Genomic DNA, 27088 nt, shown 5'->3' on the forward strand with positions numbered 1-27088 from the left:
TTTCCAGCCTTCGTTGCTGCTCTACGTTCATTACCCATGTCTCGCTCCCATAAATCATAACACTTCTCACACATGCAGCATACACCTTTCCCTTCAGCTTCATCGACACTCCCCTCATCGTCAGCACGGCACTCAGTTCCCGAAACTTCTTCCAACAAAATTGAATACAACAAAACCAATAGCACAGGTAAGAATGAATTTCGCTAGTGAGACTAAATTTTTATGACAAATAGTAATGGGGATATTTATGTTCACTTGTTACCTCTTTTGAGCGTCACCATTGCACATAGAAAGTAGATGATAATGAGTATGCAGAGGGAGAAAAGCACAGCAAGACACAAAAAAGGAATAAAGTAGGGTCCTTGATAATCGTCATTAATTTGGGTTGAGTTTGTACTGGGAGAGACAGTTGAACAGGTGGAGGACGATGTTAGGTCTGAAGATGAAGACTTGGAATCATCTTGGCCTGAAAATACAAACGGGATGTAAATTTCTGGTGAGGTGGAAACTTTCACATTGACTGACTTGATCTGTGACCCACCTGTTTCTACGTGCACCTGGAATCTGCTCGATATGTACTCTTTTCCTGATTGCAATTTAATCTTGCATTCGTACATTCCAGCATCTTCTGCAGCCACGTGATGCATCATCAAGGAGAAGGTTATGGTTTGTTTCCTGCACCATCTCACCACCTGTCCCACTCTCACCCCAAGTACCCAAACGTAATCCCTGAATTCCCCCATAATGTCCCACTCCGTCCATGCTCTCTCCGGCCTAGCGGGTTCACTCCGAAACACCACCACGCTGACTCCAGCTTGCCAACGCCATCGGCTGCGGCACAGGGCAGCACTACGGAAGAGTTCTCCATCACATTCTTCCGTATTACTGGAATCTCCTTTGCTGAACAATCTGTGAGAGAAGACACAAGACAACAATGTGGCAGTCGCTTCGCTTCACGGCCTTTCTGAATGGGAAAACATTAATCACGATTGATCTCATTAATTTTCCATCACGACTTTCATTGTCTTCCTCCAATGGCAACTGTCATTCCTTTAAAAAAATATCAAGGATAACAACAAATTAAATATTGTAAATTTGATGGAATATCACAATCATAACATATTTCCATTTTGTCCTGTAACATGCTTATTGCTCGTTTGCTTTCTTTTGGAATAGGACATCAGTGATTGTGCGGATTGCGAGGTTTCCATTCACCTAGTCAGACTTATCGTTATTGGGAAATTGTGGGTGACGTTGATGAAGTTAACTTGTGACTCCAACAGTAGTTACCTAACTCCTCTCATGGAAGGGCAAATGCCCTTCCCGTGTCAGAGACATGCTCGATAGGGATTTTCAACTGGTGGGTATCAGAATAAGATTATGCGCGACGAGGCGTTGAACTCTGTCGAAGATGTAGGAGCATTCAGTCGGGCAGAGTTCCTCTTTCTTGGAACATAAGGTGATGAGTGGGTCCATTACACGTTACTAATGTTAAAAATGGTGTGTGGTTAAATGAATGGGATCTCGGGCCCTCTGTTCACATAAGTACAGCAACACCTCTTTACCTGGATGAAGTTCACCGGAGGTCGTTTAGAATTCAGATATTTCCATGGATGACACCAATACAGCATCAGTGGCCATGTTTGATACCTTACCGGTTTCACTCTTTATTAACCTGAAAGTTTGTGTTGTGCTGCAAGTGTTCTCCCTTTAGACACTGCACGTCTTAATGACATCGATTGATATGTCTGCCTTAGGAAAACAAAAAACATTGGAAGAGGATGTGGGAAAGAGATCATGTATATAAATTATCAAAGAGATCATCTATCTATAATTCCACTAATCTCTGTGTGTGTGTATGTTTGTATGTTTGTTTGTGTCCGCTGTTTCTCGACAACCACGGGTCTGATATACTTTAAACTTGCCAGGTATATTGCTGGGGACCCGAGGATGTGCCTTTTCAAGGTTTCATATTAATCGGACAAGTAGTTACCGAGCTATGGCGATTTAGCCGTTCGCCGTTCGCTTTGGCGTTGCGAATGGACCAAACCATTTCATGTAAATAGAGGGGGGGGGATTGTCACTGTACTCGCAAGCCGTTCGCCGTTCGCTTTGGCGTTGCGAATGGACCAAAACATTTCATGGACCAAACCATTTCATGTAAATAGAGGGGGGGGGGGGGATTGTCACCGTACTCGCACCCACGTACCCACGTACCCACGTACGGGCATTGCACCCACGTACGGGCATGCCCTAGTGTATATAAATTATCAAAGAGATTATGTGTATAAATTATCAAAGAGATTATGTGTATAAATTATCAAAGAGATTATTGTGTATAAATTATCAAAGAGATTATGTGTATAACATATCAAAGAGATGATGTGTATAAATTATCAAAGAGATCATGTGTATAAATTATCAAAGAGATCATGTGTATAAATTATCAAAGAGATCATGTGTATAAATTATCAAAGAGATCATGTGTATAAATTATCAAAGAGATCATGTGTATAAATTATCAAAGAAAGTATGTGTATAAATTATCAAAGAGATCATGTGTATAAATTATCAAAGAGATTATGTGTATAAATTATCAGAGATCATGTGTATAAATTATCAAGGAGATCATGTGTACAAATTATCAAAGACATCATGTGTGTAAATTATCAAAGAGATCATGTGTATAAATTATCAAAGAGCTCATGTGTATAAATTATCAAAGAGATCATGTGCATAAATTATCAAAGAGATCATGTGTATAAATTATCAAAGAGATCATGTGTATAAATTATCAGAGATTATGTGTATAAATTATCAAAGAGATCATGTGTATAAATAATTATCAAAGAGATCATGTATATAAATTATCAGAGATTATGTGTATAAATTATCAAAGAGATCGTGTGTATAAATTATCAAAGAGATCATGTGTTTAAATTATCAAAGAGATCATGTGTATAAATTATAAAAGAGATTATGTGTATAAATTATTAAGGAGATCATATGTATAAATTATCAAAGAGATCATGTGTATAAATTATCAAAGAGATCATGTGTATAAATTATCAAAGAGATCATGTGTATAAATTATCAAAGAGATCATGTGTATAAATTATCAAAGAGATCATGTGTATAAATTATCAAAGAGATTATGTGTATAAATTATTAAGGAGATCATGTGTATAAATTATCAAAGAGATCACGTGTATAAATTATCAAAGAGATTATGTGTATAAATTATCAAAGAGATCACGTGTATAAATTATCAAAGAGATCACGTGTATAAATTATCAAAGAGATCATGTGGATGAATTATCAAAAGATCATATGTATAAATTATCAAAGAGATCACGTGTATAAATTATGAAAGACATCATGTGTTTAAATTATCAAAGAGATCATATGTATAAATTATCAAAGAGATCATGTGTATAAATTATCAAAGAGATCATGTGTATAAATTATCAGAGATCATGTGTATAAATTATCAAAGAGATCATGTGTATAAATTATCAAAGAGATCATGTGTATAAATTATCAAAGAGATCATGTGTATAAATGATCAAAGAGATCATGTGTATAAATTATCAAAGAGATCATGTGTATAAATTATCAAAGAAATCATGCATATAAATTATCAAAGAGATTATGTGTATAAATTATCAGAGATGATGTGTATAAATTATCAAAGATATCATGTGTAGAAATTATCAGAGATCATGTGTATAAATTATCAGAGATCATGTGTATAAATTATCAAAGAGATTATGTGTATAAATTTATCAAAGAGATCATGTGTATAAATGATCAAAGAGATCATGTGTATAAATTATCAAAGAGATCATATGTGTATAAATTATCAAAGAGATCATGTGTATAAATTATCAAAGAGATCATGTGTATAAATTATCAAAGAGATCATATGTGTATAAATTATCAAAGAGATCATGTGTATAAATTATCAAAGAGATCATGTGTATAAATTATCAGAGATTATGTCTATAAATTATCAGAGATCGTGTGTATAAATTATCAAAGAGATCATGTGTTTAAATTATCAAAGAGATCATGTGTATAAATTATTAAGGAGATCATGTGTATAAATTATTAAGGAGATCATATGTATAAATTATCAAAGAGATCATGTGTATAAATTATCTGAGATCATGTGTATAAATTATCAGAGATTATGTGTATAAATTATTAAGGAGATCATGTGTATAAATTATCAGAGATTATGTGTATAAATTATTAAGGAGATCATGTGTATAAATTATCAAAGAGATCATGTGTATAAATTATCAAAGAGATCATGTGTATAAATTATCAAAGAGATCATGTGTATAAATTATCAAAGAGATCATGTGTATAAATTATCAAAGAGATCATGTGTATAAATTATCAAAGAGATCATGTGTATAAATTATCAAAGAGATCATGTGTATAAATTATCAAAGAGATCATGTGTATAAATTATCAAAGAGATCATGTGTATAAATTATCAAAGAGATCATGTGTATAAATTATCAAAGAGATCATGTGTATAAATTATCAAAGAGATCATGTGTATAAATTATCAAAGAGATTATGTGTATAAATTATCAAAGAGATCATGTGTATAAATTATCAAAGAGATCATGTGTATAAATTATCAAAGAGATCATGTGTATAAATTATCAAAGAGATCATGTGTATAAATTATCAAAGAGATTATGTGTATAAATTATCAAAGAGATCATGTGTATAAATTATCAAAGAGATCGTGTGTATAAATTATCAAAGAGATTATGTGTATAAATTATCAAAGAGATCATGTGTATAAATTATCAGAGATCATGTGTATAAATTATCAAAGAGATTATGTGTATAAATTATCAAAGAGATCGTGTGTATAAATTATCAAAGAGATCATGTGTTTAAATTTTCAAAGAGATCATGTGTATAAATTATCAAAGAGATCATGTGTATAAATTATTAAGGAGATCATGTGTATAAATTATCAAAGAGATCATGTGTATAAATTATCAAAGAGATCATTTGTATAAATTATCAAAGAGATCATGTGTACCTCATCTTCCACAGAGGTCCCTACCTCTTCCTCCTCTTCCACATCTTACCCTACCCCTCCCCCCCCCCCCCCCTGTTCTGGACCCGATGCTCCCCCTTCCTCTTCATTAACGGTGTGGACCTCAAACATCCGGGGCCTCCGCTCAAACTTGACTGATCTCTCCATACAGGTTGCTTCTGACAAACCAGATGTGATCTGCTTAACAGAAACTTTCCTCCTTCATGATGTCTCTGATGCCTTGGTATCTCTCCCAGGATACTCCCTCCTCCGGTATGATAGACCTGAGCCTCGTCCTGGAGTTGGGGTTGCTATCTTTATAAAAAACTCTCTTCCTCACTCGCCCTCCACTGCCCTCTCTCCACCTCACCCCCAGGAATACCTTTGGCTACGGCTTCCCCTTCGCTCCCACCTTTTGTTCATATGTGTGTTGGACCGTCCACCAAACAGCGATGACTCCATCTACATCTCGCTGTCTGATAATATGGACCAACTTCCAGCTACCCATCCCAACTCTCTCTTCCTCATATGTGGTGATTTCAATTGTCACCATGCCAGTTGGCTGGGTGTGGGTACCTCTCTCACCAGCCATGGCTCTTCAGCAAAGGACTTCTGCGACTCACTGGGACTGACACAATCTGTCAATTTCCCGACCCGGATCTCAGTCAACGGAGCATCTTCTCTTCTGGATTTGGTTATTGCAAACTTCCCTGAAAATGTCTGCTGCTCTTCTTCTGCTCCAATCGGCTCATCTGATCATGTGCTTGTCAAAGTGGACATCTCTCTGACCATTCTCAGAGAGCCTCCTCAGCGTCGACGAGTCTGGCATTTCACTCAGGCCAACTGGCACGGTCTTCAAGCAGCCATCAATCATCTGGACTGGTCTCCCATCTCTACCGCCTCTGACATCAACTCATCCTGGGAATTCTTTCAAAGTAAATTGCTCTCTCTCATGCACAGATTTATCCCATCTCGTCTTCAGTTGTCATACCCTTCCTCCCGTCCATGGTACACGGAATCTTGTGGTGAGGCTGTTGCCCTGAAACAACTTGCTTTCGTTTCCTGGAAAGCAAATCCAATGGAAGGAAATCTCATTTCCTTTCACAAAGCCCGAAACAAGTGTGTGTCCACCCTCAGGAGAGCCAGGAAACAATATCTCACCGTTCTCAAGACCGAACTCTCTTGTCTGTCTCCCTCTTCCAAATCCTGGTGGCGTCTGGTCAAATCTGTTTCTGGTGTTTGTTCCCCCTCCATCCCCTCCCTCACCTCAAACGGCTTAAAGGCTGACTCCGCACGTGAAAAAGCTGAATGCCTCAACTCTGTGTTTGCCTCTAAATTTTGTGTCCCAAACCCATCCCTCTCTGTACCCACCATACCCAGTCGTACCCAGCTGCTCCTGGACTCTGTGTCCTTTCCTCCTGACAAGGTGGAAAAGTTTCTGTCAACCCTCGACTCTGATTCTGCAACTGGTCCTGACGGCATCAGCCCACGGGTCCTAAAATCATGTTCTTCCGCTCTTTCACTCCCTCTTTCTGTTCTCTTCACCCTCTCTTTTGCTCAAGGTCATCTGCCATCTGCTTGGAAATCAGCCAACATCACCGCTTTGCACAAAAAAGGTGCAAAAACAGATCCCAGCAACTGCAGACCAATCAGCCTTCTCCCAATTATCAGCAAAGTCATGGAATCCATCATTGCTTCAGATATGAAATGATTCCTCTTCTCCAATGGCTTGATCTCTGATCATCAATTTGGTTTCAGACCTGGTCACTCTACTCTGGACATGCTGCTTCTGCTTTCTCAACAATGGATGGAGGTCCTCAACGCCAAACAGGAAATTAGAGCTGTCTCCCTTGACATTTCACATGCCTTCGATACGGTCTGGCACCCTGCTCTGCTCACCAAACTCTCCTCCTTTGGTATCCATGGAAATCTCCACGCATGGCTGGCGGACTTCCTCTCTGGTCGTAGTCAACGTGTGGCCCTGAATGGGTTTCTCTCATCTCCTCTTCCTGTTCAGGCTGGAGTTCCCCAAGGTAGTGTTCTGGGCCCTGTGCTTTTTCTGGTCTTCATCAATGATCTCTCTGACTCTCTTGAAAATCCTCTCTATCTCTTTGCTGACGACTCTACTCTCTGTCGCTCCATTCCTCATCCCTCAGATCGGCAGTCTGCAGCCTCCTCACTCTCTGCAGACCTGGACAAAATCACAGACTGGGCAAACAAATGGAACATGTCTTTCAATCCTGATAAATCTCACACTCTTACGATGTCTCTCCGAAAAGACCGACTGGAAAACCCAGCCATCCACTTTCTGAATAATCCTCTCCAAGAAGTTCTGTCACTCAAGCTTTTGGGTCTCACTATTTGCCATGATCTTACCTGGGAAAACAACATTTCAAATCTGGCCTCCAAAGCCAGTCGCCGACTGGGCATCCTCCGTCGTGTGAAGTCCTTCCTTGGCACACCTGAGCTCCTCACCACATACAAGGCTTTCATCCGCAGCTCTATGGAATACTGCTCTCCCCTCTGGTCTGGTGCTCCTGCCTCACACCTAGCCCGTCTTCACGCTGTTGAAACCAAAGCGTTCAGAATCATTGGAAGGAATGTATGGAGACAAAAGGTCTGAAGGTGAATATCGGAAAGACGAAGGTGATGGCAAGTGGTAAAGCATGTGGTGAGGTGGAAAGAACTGGGAAGTGGCCCTGTGCTGTGTGTAGGAAGGGTGTCGGAGTGAACTCCATTCAGTGTACAATGTGCGCTGAGTGGGTTCATCAAAAATGTAGTGGTCTGAGAGTGTCATTAACCAGTGTGGCAGCTACATTCAAATGTAAGGTGTGCACAGAGGGAGCTGCAGATGGAGGAAATGTTGAGTTGGATCTTGGAGACGGCGTGAAGCTGGAAGGTGTGAAAACATTTTGCTACCTCGGAGACATGCTGAATGGAGAAGGTGGATCAGACTCGGCAACGGTTGCTCGAGTGAGATGTGCATGGAAGAAGTTTCGGGAATTGAGTGGCGTGCTGATGATGAGGGGAGTGTCGTTGAAGCTGAAGGGAAAGGTGTATGCTGCATGTGTGAGAAGTGTTATGATTTATGGGAGCGAGACATGGGTAATGAACGTAGAGCAGCAACGAAGGTTGGAAAGGGTGGAAATGCGAATGGTTCGACGGATGTGCGGGGTATTCGTTGAGAGAGAGGAAGACAAATGATGAATTGCGAAAGATGATGGGAATAGAGCCTGTGATTGATGCTGTGAAGAGGAACAGGTTGAGATGGTTTGGTCATGTGTTGAGGAAGGATGAAAGTGACTGGTTAAGAAGAGTGATGGAAATGAATGTAGAAGGAAGTAGAAGACGGGGAAGACCGAGAAAGACTTGGCTGAAGATGGTGGAAGAAGAAATGCGGGCAAGGGGGTTAACAAGGAGAGATGCAGAAAATAGGGCAAAATGGAGAAGATTGTCATGGGGACCGCAAGGCTAACCCCCGCTCTAGCAGGGAAAATGGCCTTTAAAATGCATGTTGTTGTTGTTGTTACCTGGGAAAACCACATTTCAAATCTGGCCTCCAAAGCCAGTCGCCGACTGGGCATCCTCCGTCGGGTAAAGTCCTTCCTTGGCACACCTGAGCTCCTCACCACATACAAGGCTTTCATTCGCAGCTCTATGGAATACTGCTCTCCCCTCTGGTCTGGTGCTCCTGCCTCACACCTAGCCCGTCTTCATGCTGTTGAAACCAAAGCGTTCAGAATCATTGGAATCTCCCGCGATGAAGCTAACTCCAAGGGCCTTTCACTCACTCACCGCAGGCAGGGTGGTGGTCTTTCCGTCTTCTACCGACTCCTCTCTGGCCTTGCCCCCCCAGCCCTCTCTGGGCTCTGTCCCCCAAATATTCCTACAGGTCGCACAAGATCTGCCTGCAACCCTCTTATGGTTAAACTGCCAAAATATAGACTTTCTGCTCACCTTCACTCCTTCATTCCTCTTTTCTCCCGCCTCTGGAACAAACTCCCTCACTCTCTTCAATCCCACTCCACCCTCCAGGTCTTTTAAACAGCTGTTCACCACCATCTCTTATCCTCCCCCATCCAAAACCTTGATCTTTTCTACCCCCGCTAATTTCGGTCCCCATGTGTTTTATACCTCTTCCCCCCCCCCTCCCCCCCTCCCCTTCCCACACCTCCTGCCCCCAAGCCCTCTCCCTCCCACACTTCTCCCTGCTCTCAAATGTTGTGGTTGTGTGCTTCCCCTTCTCTCCCCATCTTGTCTTCTGCTCCCTCTTTTGTATATTTTGTTTGTCTGGTTGATTTGTTTGTGAAATAAATGTTAGCTCTTTCACGAGCTTCGAATCAGTATACAAAAAAAAAAAAAAAAAAATGTGTATAAATTATCAAAGAGATCATGTGTATAATTATCAAAAAAATCATGCATATAAATTATCAAAGAGATTATGTGTATAAATTTATCAAAGAGATCATGTGTATAAATTATCAAAGAGATCATGTGTATAAATTATCAAAAAAATCATGCATATAAATTATCAAAGAGATTATGTGTATAAATTATCAAAGAGATCATATTTATAAATTATCAAAGAGATCATGTGTATAAATTATCAAAGAGATCATGTGTATAAATTATCAAAGAGATCATGTGTATAAATTTATCAAAGAGATCATGTTTCTAAATTTATCAGAGCGATCATGTGTATAAATTATCAAAGAGATCATGTGTATAAATTATCAAAGAGATCATGTGTATAAATTATCAAAGAGATCATGTGTATAAATTATCAAAGAGATCATGTGTATAAATTATCAAAGAGATCATGTGTATAAATTATCAAAGAGATCATGTGTATAAATTATCAAAGAGATCATGTGTATAAATTATCAAAGAGATCATGTGTATAAATTATCAAAGAGATTATGTGTATAAATTATCAAAGAGATCATGTGTATAAATTATCAAAGAGATCATGTGTATAAATTATCAAAGAGATCATGTGTATAAATTATCAAAGAGATCATGTGTATAAATTATCAAAGAGATCATGTGTATAAATTATCAAAGAGATCATGTGTATAAATAATTATCAGAGATCGTGTGTATAAATTATCAAAGAGATCATGTGTATAAATTATCAAAGAGATCATGTGTATAAATTATCAAAGAGATTATGTGTATAAATTATCAAAGAGATCATGTGTATAAATTATCAAAGAGATCATGTGTATAAATTATCAAAGAGATCATGTGTATAAATTATCAAAGAGATCATGTGTATAAATTATCAAAGAGATCATGTGTATAAATTATCAAAGAGATCATGTGTATAAATTATCAAAGAGATCATGTGTATAAATTATCAAAGAGATCATGTGTATAAATTATCAAAGAGATCATGTGTATAAATTATCAAAGAGATTATGTGTATAAATTATCAAAGAGATCATGTGTATAAATTATCAAAGAGATCATGTGTATAAATTTATCAAAGAGATCATGTGTATAAATTATCAAAGAGATCATGTGGATGAATTATCAAATAGATCATGTGTATAAATTATCAAAGAGATCATGTGTATAAATTATCAAAGAGATCATGTGTATAAATTAGCAAAGAGATCATGTCTATAAATTTTCAAAGAGATCATGTGTATAATTTATCAAAGAGATCATGTGGATGAATTATCAAATAGATCATGTGTATAAATTATCAAAGAGATCATGTGTATAAATTACAGTGCTTTCAGAAAGTATTCAGACCCCTTCACTTTTTTCACACTTTATGTTGCAGCCTTTTGCCGAAATCGTTTAAATTCATTTTTTTCCCTCATCAATTTACACTCAATACCCCATATTGATAAAGAGAAAACAGGATTTTAGAAAGTTTTGCAAATTTATTAAAAAGAAAAAACTGAAATATCACATTGACATAAGTATTCATACCCTTTGCTGTGACACTTGAAATTTAGCTCAGGTGCCTCCCATTTCTCTTGATCATCTTTGAGATGTTTCCACACCTTGATTAGAGTCCACCTGCGGTAAATTCAATTGATTGGACATGATTTGGAAAGGCACATACCTGTCTATATAAGGTCTCACAGCTGACAATGCGTATCAGAGCGAAAACCAAACCATGAGGTCGAAGGAACTGCCTGCAGAGCTCAGAGACAGGATTGTGTCAAGGCACAGATCTGGGGAAGCCTACAAAAAAATTCTGCTCAGGCAGAATTTATTTTAGCTCTTTCACGAGCCTCGATCTTGTATACAAAAAAAAAAAAAATGAAAAAAAAAAACTTTCTCAACAATCCTCTCCAAGAAGTTCTGTCGCTCAAGCTTTTGGATCTCACGATCTGCCATGATCTTTCTTGGGAAAACCACATTTCCAAGCTGGCCTCCAAAGCCAGTCGCCGACTGGGCATCCTCCGTCGTGCGAAGTCCTTTCTTGGCACACCTGAGCTCCTCACCACGTACAAGGCTTTCATCCGCAGCTCAATGGAATACTGTTCCCCCCTCTGGGCCGGTACTCCTGCCTCACACCCAGCTCGGCTTCACGCTGTTGAAACCAAAGCTTTCAGAATCATTGGAATCTCCCGTGATGAAGCTAACTCCGAGGGCCTTTCACTCACTCACCGCAGGCAGGTTGGTGGTCTTTCTGTCTTCTACCGACTCCTCTCCGGCCTTGCTCCCCCAGCTCTCTCTGTGCTCTGTCCCCCAAATATTCCAACAGGTCACACAAGATCTGCCAGCAACCCTCTTGTGGTTAAACTGCTAAAATCTAGGCTCTCTGCTCACCTTCACTTTCATTCCCCTTTTCTCCTGCCTCTAGAACAAACTCCCCCACTCCCTTCAATCCCACTCCTCCCTCCAGGTCTTTAAAACAGCTGTTCACCACCATCTCCTATATTCCCCCGTCCAAAAGCTTGATCTTTTCTACCCCCGCTAATTCAGCCCAGATATCCTTTTTTGAAATTCAAACTTCTTTCCTGGAAGTCCTTGCAGTGTCCACATGTTTTCTACCTCTCCCACCTCCCCCCAAGCCCTCCCCCTCCCACATTTCTCCCGATGTCCCTGCTCTCAAATGTTGCGTTTGTGTCTTTCCCTCTCTCTCCCCATCTTGTCTTCCGCTCCCCTTATTTTGTGTTTTATGTGTCGGTTTGACTTTTTGTGTGATTAATGTTCGCTCTTTCACGAGCCTCGATGTTGTATCCCAATTATTTTTTTAAAAATAATTAAAATCCCACATCATGCACACGGGGGAGAGTGGGTCACACACACACACACACAAACACATACACACATGTACACACACACACACACACACACACTCACTCACACACACACACACACACACACACACACACACACATATATACACATACACACAAACACACACACACACACACATACACACACACACACACACACACGTACACACATGTACACACACACACATATACACATACACACACATATACACAGGACGTCGATCTTTAATTGTCGACAAGCTTTCGACCAACAAAGGTCTTCTTCTGAGTCAGCCCCAAGCACTTCCGTTGAACTTGGGGCTGACTCAGAAGAAGACCTTTGTTGGTCGAAAGCTTGTCGACAATTAAAGATCGACGTCCTGAAGCTACGTCCGCGTCTTATTTAATCTAACGATTATATATATATATATATATATATATATATATATATATATATATATATATATATATATATATATATATATATAATTTATAATTTTAGAAACAGGAATCAAATTCCTGCGAGGGGCTAAGTCTGAAAAAATTCTGACTCAATGCGGGGCTCGAACCACGGACCTCCGTTGATAACGCGTCAACAGCCCACATATATATATATATATATATATATATATATATATATATATATATATATATATATATATATATATATATATACAGACTTGGCATTTAATATGGAATATATTTTTTTTTCTCGACTTGGGTTTCTTTTCTGAACTCAGTATTTCAATCTGGTGAGTTTCTTTTACGCTTCGGTGATTTCTTTGTTAAAAGAACCATGTCACTGATTGTCTGTCGCAGCAAGAAGTCAATAACAGGATTATATCACAGGTGGCGTGACAAAATGTACGGACAGGTACATTTGATGATTGGCTTCACAATTGGGTATATAAGGGTTGTTGCGTTCTGTATTAGTGGAAAACAACTGCTGCACATCAATAAAAGTTATTGCCGCTTCCTCTGGATATGGTCCGTCAACTCGAAAATGCTGTTTGTCATGGAGTGGTGGCTTTATGAAATTCCGGCATGAAACAGCGTGCTATTGCTCGGCAGTATGGCATCACTCAAGGTCAGGTGTCAAAGATCCCGAAAGGAAATGCTCAGAGGGGTGTCCCTACTCCAATATCGAGGCCAGGACATCCCCGCAGAACCACAAGGAGGGATGATCGCCAGCTGCACCGGTTAGTCCGCAATGGCCGTACCAAGTCAGCTAATCGGATTAGGGCTGAGTGGCAGCAACTGACAAATGTGCCTGTATCCAGAAGGCTGGTCAACCAACGACTGGTTCAAACAGGCTATCATGCCAGGCATCCCCTGAGAAAGCCACGCCTGACGAGACAACACCGCCAGCGCCGATTGCAGTGGGCCAGAGAGCACCGTCAATGGCAGCCATGACTGGAATCACGTGATCTTCAGTAACGAGTCTTCATTTCTGGTCAATCGTCAAGATGGCCATGTCCGAGTGCACAGACAAGTGCATTAAGCCGACAACAAAGATTGTATAGTGCCAAGAGTCCAAGCTGGAGGTGGTGGGATGACCGTTTGGGCTGCTTTTCATGCAGGGGGCAAAACTGACCTGGTTGTTCTGAATGGAAACCTGAACCAGTTCAAGTACAGGGCCATTCTGGAAGAAACATTGCTTCCATTTGCTCGTGCAGCCTTTCGAGGAAACGTTGTCTTCCAAGATGACAATGCACGGCCTCATCGTGCTCGCATGATCCAACACTTTCTTGCTGACCGTGGTGTAGAGCATATGGAGCGGCCTGCCATGTCCCCGGATATGAATCCGATAGAGAACTTGTGGGCAGAATTAACGCGTCAAATCGACAACATGGACCAGCAGCCTGCCTCGGTGCGTGAATTGCAGCAGGCTATTGTCACTGCATGGCAAGCGATTCCTGTCCAAACCTTGGCAAATCTCGTGAACAGCATGCCTCGACGTGTACGTGCTGTCCTGACTGCTCGTGGGGGTTACACGAAGTACTGAACTGTAATTTTACTGTCCGTAATCCCAGTCGTAATTTTACTTTTGTTTTTGTTAAAAAATTTTTTGACTAATGTGCAAAATAAAGAGATACTTCTGGAAAACGTACAGAAGTTTAACACAGTACTGTCCATGAATTGAGTTCGATATCAGTTTACATCACTTTCAATGATCAATTTATTTGCTTCGAAATGTCAAAGGTGGTTTTTGTTTCTTTTAAAGGTCACATTAACAAAATCTAGAATAATTTCAACATAATTCCAATGAACTTTTGGTTCTAAGTCATCTTGAAAAGTAAGTTCACCCCCACAAAAAAAATATTCCATATTAAATGCCAAGTCTGTATATACTAGCTTGGCTCGGCTCACTGCGCATCGTTACTGAGGAGCGGGCTTATTTTAGCTGAGGATAATGACTATACCTGAGTTTTTGTGTTGTGTTGTTGTGTTCTGTTGTGTGTTAAATACTTTACCTCACCACCAAGTAATTCAAAACACCACCACCACGAAATTGAAAACAGCTCACAGCCACGAAACACGTAATTATAAACACCTCACAGCCACGAAACACGTGATTATAAACACCTCACAGCCACGAAACACGTAATTATAAACACCTCACAGCCACGAAACACGTGATTATAAACACCTCACAGCCACGAAACACGTAATTATAAACACCTCACAGCCACGAAATTATAAACACCTCACAGCCATAAAACACGTAATAAAAACACCTCACAGCCACGAAACACGTAATTATAAACACCTCACAGCCACGAAATTATAAACACCTCACAGCCATAAAACACGTAATAAAAACACCTCACCACCACGTCATTTAAAAACACCTCACCACCAAGTAATTTAAAACACCTCACCACCACCTAATTAAAAACACCTCACCACCACGTAATTATAAACGCCTCACCACCATGTGATTTAAAAACACCTCACCACCACATAATTCAAAATACCTCACCACCTCGTGATTCAAAACCACCACAACGTTATTAAAAACACTTCACAACCACGGAAACAAAAGTTTGAGGGAGTCGTTAAGTGACAACACAGACACTGCCCAGATGTGTAGCTATATAGATAAATGACTGTACCCGAGTTGCCATTTTGTCATGGTTTAAACCAATCATAATTCAAACAATTATTTTGCACAAGTGTATTTGTAATATACGTGATATCAGATTTCATAAACAATTGAAGTTGGGAACAAAAAAAATTTCCCCAAAAAATCCCCCAAAAAAAGAAAATTGGAAATTTTTTCAAAAAAAATACCCTTAGGACATACCGATGGGAGAGATATGTGCATACCAGAAGTTTGGTGCGATTTCACAAAAGTTTGAGAAAGTAGTTCAGTGACAAGACAACACAACACAGGACAGGACAGACGCTGCACAGAGATATATATATATATATATATATATATATATATATATATATATATATATATATATATATATATATATATTGTTGCGGATATGGGATTGGCATCCATCCATATCCGCTTGTAAATATTCCCCTATTTCCTCCATACTTCCCAACTATCCCCAATCCCCCATTCCCTAGTCCCATTTTCTGTAAACAACACTCTGTAGACCCGACCTCCCCCTATTTCCCCCATTAAATGTCGCATCCAGGTCCACCGCATCTCACGTAGACAACTATAGGACATCTTGCTAGTTATTCTTAGTCTATGTCAGTTAAGGACTCGTTTCCATTAATTCTGACTCTTCGTTGCACCAGAATGTGATTGTATGGCACCGTTAGGAAGTTTAGGACCTCCCAATACCTCCCCGCAGCTCTTCCTCACGGTTCAGCAACAGCAACAACAACAACAACAACAACGGCGGCGGCGCGGGGAGTGTGCGTCCTCACTCCGGCTTGGTTGGTAGGGGGTGTTGGGAGTGCACCAAGCCTTTCCAACGAGCCGCCATCGAACATGTGCTCGACGGGGTTACCAAGTAGGGGCTCGCTGTCAGCTCCTCGTCAAGGGCGGAGCCCGGTAACCCCCGCACCCAATAGAAGCGGCGGACCGATCCCATCTGGGGCGGAGCCAACGAGCCGAGGGCGTGTCACTCCCCGCTGAGCATGCGCAGGAAGAGGGAGGTGACGTCAGATGCGCCCTCAGCTTGGAGAGAGAAGGACGCCACCTCCGAGCGCTGTGACACCTCCCCGCATCTCTGGACTGGACCGTGCTTGATTCTGTCCCTGAGCCAAGGTGCACCTTGTGCTATCGACTGCCTGTCCTTCCCTGCCATCAATCCCTGTGCAAGTCAGTCTTGTTCCGTTTGTCTGTGATCTGTCTGGGTTAGATAAGATTGTGTCTAAGTGCCTATCTCTTCTGTGTCTTTACCTCATTACCTTGTAATCTACCCCTTTTCTCCCCCACTAATTATATCCTCCTCCGGAGGTCTTGAGAACTGTACTCCTTGCGTCGTTTCATTTATCCCAGTCGTTGTGTCCTTTCCATCATTGATTTAGCGTGGCGCGATTTGGCCAACGTTCGAGTGGAATCGGGTGAGTTGGGGGTAATCGGGTAAACTGTGCGAACACGGCGGCCATTCCGCTCGGCCCATCATAACATCTAAGCCGTGTCCGTAACAATTGGTGTCGAGGAGTGAGATTGGACCCGAAGCGCGCTTAACGCGCTCAAAATTACAAGCAGTGTGAAATTTGTTTTGTTTTAAAATAAAAACCCGAATTTTGAAAGTCGCGCTATGGCAGATCAAGACAGCTGGGTTCCGGTAGAGGAGAGTGGGGTAGAATCGACCCAGGACCCCAGGGAAGAAGTGGGGAAAATGGTGGAGGAGAGTAAAGAAGGTGTGGTTGAGGGGGTATCAGACGCACAAAATGGCGGCCTCGCGCACGAGGCTTCAGACGCACAAAATGGCGCTCTCGCGCACGTGGTTGAGGGGGCAGCTGCGGCCGCACCCTTTGTACTACCAACGGTGGCCCAAATGCAAGACTTCATGGCGCAATTCGCCGAGATGCTGAGAATAAACGGGGAGAAATGGAGTAATAGAATGGAAGCCAAAATGGAACAATGGGGAAACCAAATTGAAGCAACAACGAACGGAATGAGGGCCGATAGGGAGGAAAGGGAGCAGAGGGACAGAGACCGCAAGTTGGGCGAAAGGGTCCCAGGGGTGCACGAGGAGGTAACGCGGGTCGAGAAGCGCTGGTTGAGCGAAGCGGAGGAAAGCGCGGGTACAATGACAGGGGTAGAAATCGCGACCCGGGGTTTGGAAAAGCCGGCGACCGCTGAGGTAGAGGAGGGTGTTTTATTAAAGCCAGCGGTCGCCGAGGTTAATAAAGAAAAAGCAGTGCTGGGAATTAAAATTGAAGAGATGACGGAGGTAGCCCGGGAATTGCAGGAAAAGATGGAATATGTGCAAAGTCCCTGCTCACATCACGATGCTGTGCTTAACCCGAATGGAAGTTTGCAGGTTTTGGTGCAGGGAGGAAGAAGAACCCCGAAGGTGAGACGTGCTGTATATTGTGCGGGTAGATTTTGTAAGAGGATGTTTAGCGACAAAAGAATTGTCGCGCGATTGGGATCGATATGGCACCCGGGCGTTGGTAAAGGGTCCCGTGTGAGTGGAAATGGCACCCGTGTGAGGAAAAAGTGTGCGTCGGCGAGTGGGTGTGTTATAAAGTGTGGGAGTGAAACCGAGTGCGAGCGAGAATGCACGTCGGGGTGTACGGAGTGTACGTGCGAGGGTGAGAGTGACCCGGAGAGTGAGTTGGTGGTGGAGCGGGTGCGAGAATGCACGCTTGGAATGGTAGAGGGTGTGCGAGGAAGCACACCTGGGTTGGTGGTAGCACGAGTGTGGGAGAGCCCATCCGAGCGCGTTAGTGGGTGGATGCAAGAGTGCACGCCCATGGTGAGTGTTACGGAGGACGTAACGGAGGAGAGGTGTGGACTGAGGTGTGCGAGCGGCGAGTGTGCGCAAGAGTGTGCGCGAGAGGTGTGGTTTGTAACAGGGAGTGCGTTGGTGGAATGTACGGACGGCGTTGGAACGCCGGGTTTTGTGACGGTGAAAGGGGTAGCGTATGCGTGTGAGCATGCAAGTGAAGCATCGACGGTAACCGGGTTAGCGGTTAGGGCGACGGATAGCCGATGCGAGCGCTCGGGGCGCGGCGTGCTTTGTTGGATGCAGGGCCCGGCGCGGATTGAAGCTGCGTCGTTTCTCTTCGAAGCGTCGTTGCCGAATCGGGCTTGGCCCCGCCCCGCACGGTCGAGTCCGGGACTTGGCGGGCGAGGCGACCGGTCCGGTTCAAGGGCGAGTGGGAGGAAGCGTGACGGTGCCCCCTCATGGGGACGGGGTTCCGACCGGGGGAGATTGAGCCATCGGGCCCGGGACCGCAAGGTGCCGCGCCGAGATGGTGCGTGGAACCTCGGTCCAACCAAACCACCTCCCTTGAACCGAAAGCCGGACGGATTCAACCTGCAGGCGACCAAACCACCCAAATTCATTGCTCGGCTTTATGAACCGAGTTTAATGATGTCATGATGCACCGAGGCTAGGATATAGCGGACTGTGAGGATGATGGTAGTGATTTGATACGAAATTTATAATAGTGGGTAGAATTGGCAGTAAATGGAAAATTTTTGAATTGGTTGGAATTTGGACGAGCAAAATTGATAGTGGGACCTCCCCGATGTGGTGGGATGGGGAATCCACCATCCCTCACGGCGAGAGTGGGGCAAATGCGCTATAGATTATGGGGTGTATGGCAGTGAAAACTAGCCCGGGTGGGTTAGGATATTGTGTGTAGGGATCTAGCGAAGATGACATTAGGTAACGTTAAGGTTAGTTAGTGACAAGGATACCTGTAGAGGGGACGCAGGTAGATTAGAGTGGATGATAATGACGAGGGAGCGCAATAGTTTAAAGGGACGACTGGGAAGCGCAAGTTTCAGAGGGGAGTAGTTAGATGAGATGATGCTGTGTGAGAACTGGACAGGTGTGTGGAGCAGTGTATGAGTAGTGAGTGTTGTGGATCAGCGAGAATGCGCTTGGGGGAGAGAAGGGTGCAGGCAGCACCAAGTATGAGAGCACAGGTGTGCAAGTACAGGTGTGTGGAATACATGGAGTATTGGAATGAGTGGTGTGGAGAGAGTTGGAGTAAGTGGTACGGAGTGGTGTGCATGGTGCGAAGGTGTGGATGGGGGAAGAGTGGACCCCTTTTCACGAGTACCCGGGAAGGGTAGTTTAAAGAATAGTTAGAAGGTATAGGTAAATTGTGGTTAGATATTGGCATTTGTGGTGTGGTTGCAGAATGGTATTTGGATGGGTGCATTAGTGTTGTGGAAATGGCTGGGCGTGTAGCCTGTTAGTGTGTGTAGTTGGATTGGGCACTCCACCACTGTGAGGATGTCGGCCAGGTGAGGCCGCAGGTGGGCTCTGGGAGCCGGTAGTTGTGGATGGGGCCCGAGGATCCGGAGGACGGACCCGGGTAGCCCAGTGCCAGAGGGCACCGAGTGGGGTGACAGAGCCAGGAGGGGCCTTCCCAAATTAGATAGGTTAGGTAAGGAGCAGGTAAGCTCGGGTGGCAACTACAGTGGTGGAGGTGTGCAGGTGGGTAGACCTGCTGGGAGAGCTACACGTCACAGCCCAGAAATGGTGCAAGGGCACCGGGAGATGAATCGGGGGAGTGAGACGCCAAATTGAGAAGCACCACAGTTTGGGCAATGGGAATTGGTTTTTAGAACCCATAGTGTAAGTTGGCCAATGGATTGGCAGGGAAAGACCCCGGGTAATGTAAAGTTGTTAAAGTCATTTAGGAAATAGTTAGGATTGATGAACCTGTCGCACCATACGCAGCCACTTACCTGAGGTGATGATGATGACTCCACACCTGTGTTCCTTTGTTCTGTGTTGCAGGAAGGGAGAATTGCTGTGTGGATTTGTGAGACGCATCACGACGTGGATGAGACATTGGGGTGATTCCATCTCTCCCTCCTTAGGAGGGACTGATGATGAATTGGTGATGGCAAATTTTGATGAGAGTTGGAAATGGCAAATTTGATTGGTTAGGAGGGAGAGAAGACGAATTTGGTTTATGGGAGGAACGGGGAAGACAGTAGGGACGTTTGTTGATGTGTAAAGTAGATGTTTATGGGTAGTGTTGTGTTTTGTGGATACAGTAAGGGGTAAGGGAGGGGCAATGTAGGTTACCTGGTTGGGGGGGGGGGGCGTACGGTAGGAACGTACCTGTCTCACCTGGTTCCCATGTGCCCCCAGTGTGCATTACCTTGAATTGCGTGCACTTTTGCGCCCTTACCACCTTGCTCACTTGTCTTATTTTGTCTCCCACCTCCGAGGATCTGGCTTTGGGGCAGAGAGAGAGGAGAGAGAGGTGCTGGCTCTGCAGTTGTGGGCCTGTACTTCCGCTGCTTGCTGCCAGGATCGATACACCATATGGACCGCAATTTTGGTGGCCGCCCACAATGGACCACAGTTCTTTTGCGGGCAAGCACCACCCGTTGATGGACCTCTGGGTCAACGTGGCACCTATGCCATACAGGTGAACCACTTATAGTTGGCCCCCTGACGGCCACAATTTAGAAATGGACGCGGTTGGCGCCTTTCTTTATTTCTAAAGAAGCCAGAAGGCCAAGTGGGCTCCAAGGCAAGACCAGCGGCAGAACATCGGCCGGCTGCGACACCACCGGTGACCATGGACAATTAATTGTGCATTTTTATTGAACACTTTATTGGTGCACCGGATGGTGCTGACTGTGTGTATGGGGTGGTGCTTTTGGTGCTTGGATGGGGTGCTCTGCACAGTATTAAAGGCCGTAGGGCCACAGGGCACTCGTGGGTTGGTGTATCGATGCTGGCATGCGTGCTCTCTCTATGCATAACATCTGCATGTGTTCCTCAAAGAACAGGTCCTGGATCGTAGTGTAAATATCAGTCTTGTGTAAATAATGCTCCCTACCGGCTGTATGTTTAGTTTGAGGATGCTTTCCGCGATTCGGTTATCCTGTGGGTGTGTTTCTGTTAGGAGAAGGGTGCAACGTCACAGGGGGACATATTTACTCATTTCTGAACATCTGTAAGACTGTCGCACTCAGGGTTGAGTTAATAGTAGAGGGAACTACATCTGAGTGCCACACTAACGTAGGTAAAAATTTATCGGGTCGGGACGCCCCGAGGTAGAGAAGGGTGCAATGTTGCGGATATGGGATTGGCATCCATCCATATCCGCTTGTAAATATTCCCCTATTTCCTCCATACTTCCCAACTATCCCCAATCCCCCATTCCCTAGTCCCATTTTCTGTAAACAACACTCTGTAGACCCGACCTCCCCCTATTTCCCCCATTAAATGTCGCATCCAGGTCCACCGCATCTCACGTAGACAACTATAGGACATCTTGCTAGTTATTCTTAGTCTATGTCAGTTAAGGACTCGTTTCCATTAATTCTGACTCTTCGTTGCACCAGAATGTGATTGTATGGCACCGTTAGGAAGTTTAGGACCTCCCAATACCTCCCCGCAGCTCTTCCTCACGGTTCAGCAACAGCAACAACAACAACAACAACGGCGGCGGTGCGGGGAGTGTGCGTCCTCACTCCGGCTTGGTTGGTAGGGGGTGTTGGGAGTGCACCAAGCCTTTCCAACGAGCCGCCATCGAACATGTGCTCGACGGGATTACCAAGTAGGGGCTCGCTGTCAGCTCCTCGTCAAGGGCGGAGCCCGGTAACCCCCGCACCCAATAGAAGCGGCGGACCGATCCCATCTGGGGCGGAGCCAACGAGCCAGGGCGTGTCACTCCCCGCTGAGCATGCGCAGGAAGAGGGAGGTGACGTCAGATGCGCCCTCAGCTTGGAGAGAGAAGGACGCCACCTCCGAGCGCTGTGACACCTCCCCGCATCTCTGGACTGGACCGTGCTTGATTCTGTCCCTGAGCCAAGGTGCACCTTGTGCTATCGACTGCCTGTCCTTCCCTGCCATCAATCCCTGTGTAAGTCAGTCTTGTTCCGTTTGTCTGTGGTCTGTCTGGGTTAGATAAGATTGTGTCTAAGTGCCTATCTCTTCTGTGTCTTTACCTCATTACCTTGTAATCTACCCCTTTTCTCCCCCACTAATTATATCCTCCTCCGGAGGTCTTGAGAACTGTACCCCTTGCGTCGTTTCATTTATCCCAGTCGTTGTGTCCTTTCCATCATTGATTTAGCGTAGCGCGATTTGGCCAACGTTCGAGTGGAATCGGGTGAGTTGGGGGTAATCGGGTAAACTGTGCGAACACGGCGGCCATTCCGCTCGGCCCATCATAACATCTAAGCCGTGTCCGTAACAATATATATATATATACATATATATATATATATATATATATATATATATATATATATATACATATATACACACACACACACACACACACACACACACACACACACACACACACACACACACACACACACACACACACACACCCCACATGTCCCACATGTATACGAGTATATCCCACATCACACATGTATATACATGTTTAAAGTGTACGTGCACATAACTAATAAAGTAAACCGAAGAAATATCTCTCTGTAATGATACAGTGAATTACACGTCCATGCAGACGTGAAATGGAGTTTGGTTTTGCACACGTGAAAGCAACATGTGAACCTTTACTTTCGGATAATAATGTTGAATGAAATAAGAATGAATAAATATATGTCGGCATCATTGTTGACATTTTTGTGACGACTGTCATCAAACGGAAAATTAATATATCTTAACGGAAAAGAAAACGCGAATTTTTAACATATGTCGACATTTTCCCCTTCTGTTATTTTAGGCGGTGTATGATACATCGTGGCGCGATTTTTAAAAATATATCTCGGCATTTTCCCTTGTGTACGTGGATGTTATCAATTATTGCTGACACCGAGTCTAAAGCCATCGATACAAATGAAATCAGATGGTGAGTTAGATTGGAGATAAACGTGTGAGAGAGACTCGATGGCCTTTATATTACAGGCCTTTGAGAATTCATTTCGTTCAATAGACGGTAACTTTCATCGGATTTTCTTCCCGTTTTTCTTCAACCGGGTCTAAAACCATGTTAGCGACTGTTAAAAATGAAATGATATATCGAATTAGAGTTGCAATAAAACTGTGAGAGAGAGCAAGACACCACTGGCCTACAAAACAGGCCTCAAAGCTATGCGAGTAAATAAAATGGTGGATATTTGTTTTCGAAGCCCCTCCCAGAATGGGTGGAGCTGCTCTCTCAACGGAGTAAACCACACCCCCGGACAGACAGACAGAATCACCTACGCCTATTATAATATAGATTATTATTATTATTATTATTATTATTATTATTATTAACAAGAAGATGAATTCCCGGGTTTGAACGATCCCGTTTTTTCACTTTATTTTGCTTTTGCCTTGGTCTGGAGAACTGAAAAGTGATCCCTACCTCGACAATCAGCTGGACAGACCAGGTTGGCTCTCATATGAAGCCTAAGCATGTTTTTAAAGAAAATAATCCAACTTTAGTTTTGTATGAAGCGGATGGGAGTGACATTTTTTTCCGCACCATCCCTACATAGAGTACTACCGTACTCTCTGATAAAATCAAAAAACACGGTCCTGGAAGTCGTGAAGCCATGCCATTATACAGTATGTCTATTAATTACGTACTGTTTAAATGCTGGTTGCATCCTCTCTATTAATTGCGTACTTATATTAATTACGTACTGTTGGAATATACCTTTCGACCCTTTAAACTGCTGAGATATCTTCGACATTATTATTATTTTTTTTGTATACAGAATCGAGGCTTGTGAAAGAGCTAACATTTATCAAACAAACAAATCAAACAAACAAGCAAACAAAGTATATAAAAAGGGGAGTGGTAGACAAGATGGGGAGAGAAGGGGAAGCACATAAACACAACATTTGAGAGCAGGGACATCGGGAGATGTGTGGGAGGGAGAGGGCTTGGGGGGAGCCAGGATAGGTATAAAACGCAAGGATACCAAGGACTTCCAGGAAAGAAGTTGGTATTTCAAAAAAGTGGATTTGGGGTGAAATTAGCGGGGGAAGAAAAGATCAAGGTTTTGGATGGGGGAAGATAAGAGATGGTGGTGAACAGCTGTTTTAAAGACCTGGAGGGAGGAGTGGGATTGAAGAGAGTGAGGGAGTTTGTTCTAGAGGCAGGAGAAAAGAGGAATGAAGGAGTGAAGGTGAGCAGAGAGTCTTGATTTTGGCAATTTAACCATAAGAGGGTTGCTGGCAGATCTTGTGCGATCTGTAGGAATATTTGGGGGACAGAGCCCAGAGAGAGCTGGGGGAGCCAGGCTGGAGAGGAGTCGGTAGAAGATGGAAAGACCACCAACCTGCCTGTGGTGAGTAAGTGAAAGGCCTCGGAGATAGCGTCATCGCGGGAGATTCCAATGATTCTGAATGCTTTGGTTTCAACAGCGTGAAGATGAGCTAGGTGTGAGGCAGCAGCACCAGCCCAGAGGGGAGAGCAGTACTCCATTGAGCTGCGGATGAAAGCCTTGTATGTGGTGAGGAGCTCAGGTGTGCCAAGGAAGGACTTCGCACGACGGAGGATGCCCAGTCGGCGACTGGCTTTGGAGGCCAGCTTGGAAATGTGGTTTTCCCAGGAAATATCATGGCAGAGAGTGAGACCCAAAAGCTTGAGTGACAGAACTTCTTGGAGAGGATTATTCAGAAAGTCGATGGGAGGGTTGTCCAGTCGGTCTTTTTGGAGAGACATCGTAAGAGTGTGAGATTTGTCAGCATTGAAAGACATGTTCCACTTGTTTGCCCAGTCTGTGATTTTGTCCAGGTCTGCAGAGAGTGAGGAGGCTGCAGACTGCCTATCCGAGGGATGAGGAATGGAGCGGCAGAGTGTGGAGTCATCAGCAAAGAGATAGAGTGTATTTTCAAGAGTCGGAGAGATGATTGATGAAGACCAGAAAAAGCACAGGGCCCAGAACACTGCCTTTGGGAACTCCAGCCTGAACAGGAAGAGGAGATGAGAGAAACTCATTCAGGGCCACACGTTGACCGACTAGAGAGGAAGTCCACCAGCCATGCGTGGAGATTTCCATGGATACCAAAGGAAGTTTGGTGAGCAGAGTGGGGTGCCAGACCGTATCGTAGGCACGTGACATGTCGAGGGAGACAGCTCTAATTTCCTGTTTGGCATTGAGGTCCTCCATCCATTGTTGAGACAGCAGAAGCAGCATGTCCAGCGTAGAGTGATCTGGTCTGAAACCAAATTGATGATCAGAGATCAAGCCATTGGAGAAGAGGAAAGATTTCATATCCGAAGCAATGATGGATTCCATGACTTTGCTGATAATTGGGAGAAGGCTGATTGGTCTGTAGTTGCTAGGATCTGTTTTTGCACCTTTTTGTGTAGAGCGGTGATGTTGGCTGATTTCCAAGCAGATGGCAGTTGACCTTGAGCAAAGGAGAGGGTGAAGAGAACAGAGAGAGGGACTGAAAGAGCGGAAGAACAGGATTTTAGGACCCGTGCTGATGCCGTTAGGAGGCTAACGGCTGATGCCGTCAGGTCCAGTTGCAGAATCAGAGTCGAGGGTTGACAGAAACTTTTCCACCGTTTCAGGAGGAAAGGACATGGAGTCCAGGAGCAGCTGGGTACGACTGGATATGGTGGGTACAGAGAGGGATGGGTTTGGGACACAAGATTTAGAGGCAAACACAGAGTTGAGGCATTCAGCTTTTTCACATGCGGAGTCAGCTGTGTAGCCGTGTGAGGTAAGGGAGGGGATGGAGGCAGAACAAACACCAGAAACAGATTTGACCAGACGCCACCAGGATTTGGAAGAGGGAGACAGATAAGAGAGTTCGGTCTTGAGAACGGAGAGATATTGTTTCCTGGCTCTCCTGAGGGTGGACACACACTTTTTCCGGGCTTTGTGAAAGGAAATGAGATTTCTTTTGGATTTGCTTTCCAGGAGACGAAGGCAAGTTGTTTCTGTGCAACAGCCTCACCACAAGATTCCGTGTACCATGGACGGGAGAAAGGGTATGACAACTGAAGACGAGATGGGATAAATCTGTGCATGAGAGAGAGCAATTTACTTTGGAAGAATTCCCAGGATGAGTTGATGTCAGAGGCGGTCGAGATGGGAGACCAGTCCAGATGATTGATGGCTGCTTGAAGACCGGGCCAGTTGGCCTGAGTGAAATGCCAGACTCGTCGACGCTGAGCAGGCTCCCTGAGAATGGTCAGAGAGATGTCCACTTTAACAAGCACATGATCAGATGAACCGATTGGAGCAGAAGAAGAGCAGCAGACATTTTCAGGGAAGTTAGTCATAACCAAGTCCAGAAGAGAAGATGCTCCATTGACTGAGATCCGGGTCGGGAAATTGACAGATTTTGTCAGTCCCAGTGAGTCGCAGAAGTCCTTTGCTGAGGAGCCATGGCTGGTAAGAGAGGTACCCACCCCCAGCGAACTGGCATGGTGACAATTGAAATCACCACATATGAGGAAGAGAGAGTTGGGATGTGTAAATATAAGTTGGTCCATATTATCAGACAGCGAGATGTAGATGGAGTCATCACTGTTTGGTGGACAGTACAACACACATATGAACAAGAGGTGGGAGTGAAGGGGAAGCCGTAGCCAGAGGTATTCCTGGGGGTGAGGTGGAGAGAGGGCAGTGCAGGGCGAGTGACGAAGAGAGTTTTTGATGAAAATAGCAACCCCACCTCCAGGACGAGGCTCAGGTCTATCATACCGGAGGAGGGAG

The 27088-nt window shown here is 43.8% G+C and overlaps 1 long non-coding RNA gene across 1 annotated transcript in view; it reads right to left on the reverse strand.

Annotated features, from left to right (window-relative positions):
- Window positions 1-550: 550 nt before the first annotated feature.
- The window catches only part of LOC144894102 (uncharacterized), a 148226-nt gene continuing 121688 nt past the window's right edge, over window positions 551-27088 (reverse strand). The window contains exon 4 of the long non-coding RNA XR_013624833.1: window positions 551-909. This is a non-coding gene — a long non-coding RNA (uncharacterized LOC144894102). The remainder of the gene's footprint in view (window positions 910-27088) is intronic.

The sequence above is a fragment of the Myxine glutinosa genome, chromosome 10, assembly GCF_964187855.1.
Source record: "Myxine glutinosa chromosome 10, kmMyxGlut1.1, whole genome shotgun sequence".
In the NCBI taxonomy this organism is placed as follows: Eukaryota; Metazoa; Chordata; class Myxini; order Myxiniformes; family Myxinidae; genus Myxine; species Myxine glutinosa.